We start from the raw sequence: 4,331 nt of genomic DNA, 5'->3' as shown, positions 1-4,331 counted from the left end.
CTACTAGTAGTACTAGTAGTAGTAGTAGTAGTAGTAGTATTTCCTCTTGCTGTCACTGTCTCTGCCTTGCTCTATCTTACTGCTACTATCTGTTTCACTCCTTCCTACTGCTGCTGTATCTTCTCACTGACACACTGTCTCTCTTCTTTTTTGCCATTGTCACAGACTCAGTGTTGCATAATCATTGGTTCTCACCTACTTCCACATCCCAATTTTCTACATTCCTCTCCAACCATGGAGAAAAGTTCGCATGGTGCCTGTTGTATTAAATTCCGATGCAATTTCTATCTTTCATCAACACTCTGAAGGTACACCGATTACATAATGCCTCCAGTTGTGCTTTGGAAACTACTATTAGTCTTCCAGGGAACGATCAAAGCGTAGACAGTTTGAGACATTACTCCCATGGAGAAAAGTCCCCATGTTGCCTGTTGTATTCAATGCTGATGCAATTTCTGTGTTCCATCAACACTCTGAATGTCCAAAGATTACTGAATGCCTCCAGATGTGCTTCGGAAACTACTACTGGTTTTCCAGGGAACGATCAATGCGTAGACAGTTTGAGACATTACTCCCATAGAGAAAAATCTAGTGCCTGTTGTATTCAATCCCGATGCAATTTCTGTGTTTCATCAACACTCTGAAGGTCCACAGATTACATAATGACTCCAGATGTGCTTCGGAAACTACTACTGGTCTTCCAGGGAACGATCAGAGGGTAGACAGTTTGAGACATTACTCCCATGGAGAAAAGTCCGCATGGTGCCTGTTGTTTTCAATGCCGATGCAATTTCTGTGTTTCATCAACACTCTGAATGTCCAACGATTACTGAATGCGTCCAGATGTCCTTTGGAAACTACTGCTGGTCTTCCAGGGAACGATCAAGCCGTAGACAGTTTGAGATATTACTCCCATGGAGAAAAGTCCGCATGGTACCTGTTGTATTCAATCCCGATGCAATTTCTGTGTGTCATCAACACTCTGAAGGTCCAAAGATTGCAGACTGCCTCCAGATGTGCTTCGGAAACTACTACTAGTCTTCCAGGGAACTATGTAAATCCAGACAGTTTGAGACTTTACTCCCACAGAGGAACATCCGCATGGTGCCTGTTGTATTCAATCCCGATGCACTTTCTTAGTTTCATGAACACTGTGAAGGTCCACAGATTTCAGAATGCCTCCAGATGTGCTTCGGAAACTATTGCTGGTCTTTCAGTGAACGATCAAAGCGTAGACAGTTTGAGACATTACTCCCATGGAGAAAAGTCCGCATGGTGCCTGTTGTTTCCAATGCCGATGCAATTTCTGTGTTTCATCAACACTCTGAATGTCCAACGATTACTGAATGCGTCCAGATGTCCTTTGGAAAATACTACTGGTCTTCCAGGGAACGATCAAGCCGTAGACAGTTTGAGATATTACTCCCATGGAGAAAAGTCCGCATGGTACCTGTTGTATTCAATCCCGATGCAATTTCTGTGTGTCATCAACACTCTGAAGGTCCAAAGATTGCAGAGTGCCTCCAGATGTGCTTCGGAAACTACTACTAGTCTTCCAGGGAACTATGTAAATCCAGACAGTTTGAGACTTTACTCCCACGGAGGAACATCCGCATGGTGCCTGTTGTATTCAATCCCGATGCACTTTCTGTGTTTCATGAACACTCTGAAGGTCCACAGATTTCAAAATGCCTCCAGATGTGCTTCGGAAACTATTGCTGGTCTTTCAGTAAACGATCAAAGCGTAGACAGTTTGAGACATTACTAACATGGAGAAAAGTCCGCATGGTGCCTGTTGTATATAATCACAATACAATTTCTATGTTTCATCAACACTCTGGACGTCCACAGAATACAGAGTGCCACCAGATGTGCTTCGGAAACTACTACTGGTCTTCCAGGAACGATGTAAGAGTAGACAGTTTGAGACATTACTCCCATCGAGAAAAGTCCGCATGGTGCCTGTTGTATTTAATCCCGATGCACTTTCTGTGATTCATGAACACTCTGAAGGTCCACAGATTACAGAATGCCTCCACATGTGCTTCGGAATCTATGACAGGTCTCCCAGGAATAGATCAAAGCGTAAACAGTTTGAGACATTACTCCCATGGAGGAAAGTCTGCATGGTGCCTGTTGTATTCAATCCCGATGCAATTTCTGTGTTTCGTCAACACTCTGAATGCCCAAAGATTCCTGAATGCATCCAGATTTGCATCGGAAACTACTACTGGTCTCCCAGGAATCGGTCAAAGCGTAGACGTTTGAGACAGTACTCCCATGGAGAAAAGTCCGCTTGGTAAATGTTGTATTCTATCACGATGCAATTTCGGTGTTTCATCAACACTCTGAAGGTCAACAGATTACAGAATGCCTCCAAATGTGCTTCGGAAACAACTACTGGTCTTGCAGGCAAGGATCAAAGCGTAGACAGTGTGAGACATTACTCCCATGGAGAAAATTCCGCATGGTGAATGGTGTATTCCATCACGATGCAATTGTTTGTTTCACCAACACTCTGAAGGTCCACAGATTATATAATGCCTCCACATGTGCTTCGGAAACTAGTACTGGTCCTCCAGTGAAATATCTAAGCGTAGACAGTTTCAGAAATTCCTCCCATGGAGAAACGTCCGCCTGGTGCCTGTTGTATTCAATCCCTTATCAATTTCTGTGTTTCATCAAACCTCTGAAGGTCCAAAGATTACTGAATGCCTCCATATGTGCTTTGGAAACTACTACTGGTTCTTCCAGGGAACGATCAAGGCGTAGACACTTCGAGACATTACTCCCACGGAGAGAAGTCCACGTGGTGAATGTTGTATTCCTTTACTTTGCAATTTCTGTGTTTCACCAACACTCTGAAGGTCCACAGATTATTGAATGCCTTGAGATGGGCTTCGGAAACTACTACTGGTCTTCCAGGGAACAAACTAACCGTAGACAGTTAAAGAAATTACTCCAATGGAGAAACGTCCGCATGGTGCCTGTTGTATTCAATCCCGACGCAATCTTTGTGTTTCATCAACACTCTGAAGGTCCAAAGATTACAGAATGCCTCCAGATGGGCTTCGGAAACCACTACTGGTCTCCCAGGAATCGATCAAATCGTAGACAGTTTGAGATATTACTCACATGGTGAAACGTCCGCATGGTGACTATTGTATTCAAACCCGATGCAATTTTTGTGTTTCATCAACACTCTGAAGGTCCAAAGATTACGAATGCCTCCAGATGGGCTTCGGAAAACACTACTGGTCTCCCAGGAATCGATCAAAGCGTAGAAAGTTTGAGACATTACTCCCATGAAGATAAGCCGCATGGTGCCTCTTGTATTCAATCCCGATGCAATTTCTATGTTTCATCAACACTCTGAAGTTCCACAGACTACAAACAGCCTCCAGATATGCTTGGGAAACAACTATTGTTCTTCCAGGGAACGATCAAAGCGTACACAGTTTGAGACATTACTCCCATTGAGAAAAGTCCGCATGGTGCCTGTTGTATTCAATCCCGATGCAATTTTTGTGTTTCATCAACACTCTGAAGGTCCAAAGATCACAGAATGCCTCCAGATGGGCTTCGGAAACCACTACTGGTCTCCCAGAAATCAATCAAATCGTAGACAGTTTGAGACATTACTCCCATGGAGAAAAGTCCGCATGAGGCATGTTGTATTCAATCCCGATGCAATATCTGTGTTTTATCAACACTCTTAAGGTCCAAAGAATACTGAATGCCTCCAGTTGTGCTTTGTAAACAACTACTGGTCTTCCAGGGAACGATCAAAGCGTAGACAGTTAGAGACATTACTCGCATGGAGAAAAGTCCTAATGGTGCCTGTTGTATTCAATCAGGATACAATTATAATATTTCAACAACACTCTGAAGTGAAGGTCCACAGATTACAGAGTTCCTGCAGATGTGCTCCGGAATCTGCTACTGGTCTTCCAGGGAACGATCAAAGCGTAGACAGTTTGAGACATTAGTCCTATGGAGAAAATTTCGCATGGTGCCTGTTGTATTCAATCTCGATACAATTTCTGTGATCCATCAACACTCTGAAGGTCCACAATTACAAACTGCCTCCAGATGAGCTTCAGAAACCACTACTGGTCTCCAAGGAATCGATCAAAGCGCAGACAGTTTGAGACATTACTCCCAAGGAGAAAAGTCCGCATGGTGAATGTTGTATTCCATCTCGGTGCAACTTCTGTGTTTCATCAACACTCTGAAGGTCCACAGACTACAAACTGCCTCCAGATGTGCTTCGGAAACTACTATTGGTCTGCTAGGGAACGTTCAAAGCGTGGAGAGTTTGAGACATTACT

Source organism: Schistocerca gregaria, unplaced genomic scaffold (genome assembly GCF_023897955.1).
Source record: "Schistocerca gregaria isolate iqSchGreg1 unplaced genomic scaffold, iqSchGreg1.2 ptg000177l, whole genome shotgun sequence".
Taxonomy (NCBI): Eukaryota; Metazoa; Arthropoda; class Insecta; order Orthoptera; family Acrididae; genus Schistocerca; species Schistocerca gregaria.
Note: the sequence above shows the minus strand (reverse complement) of the source record.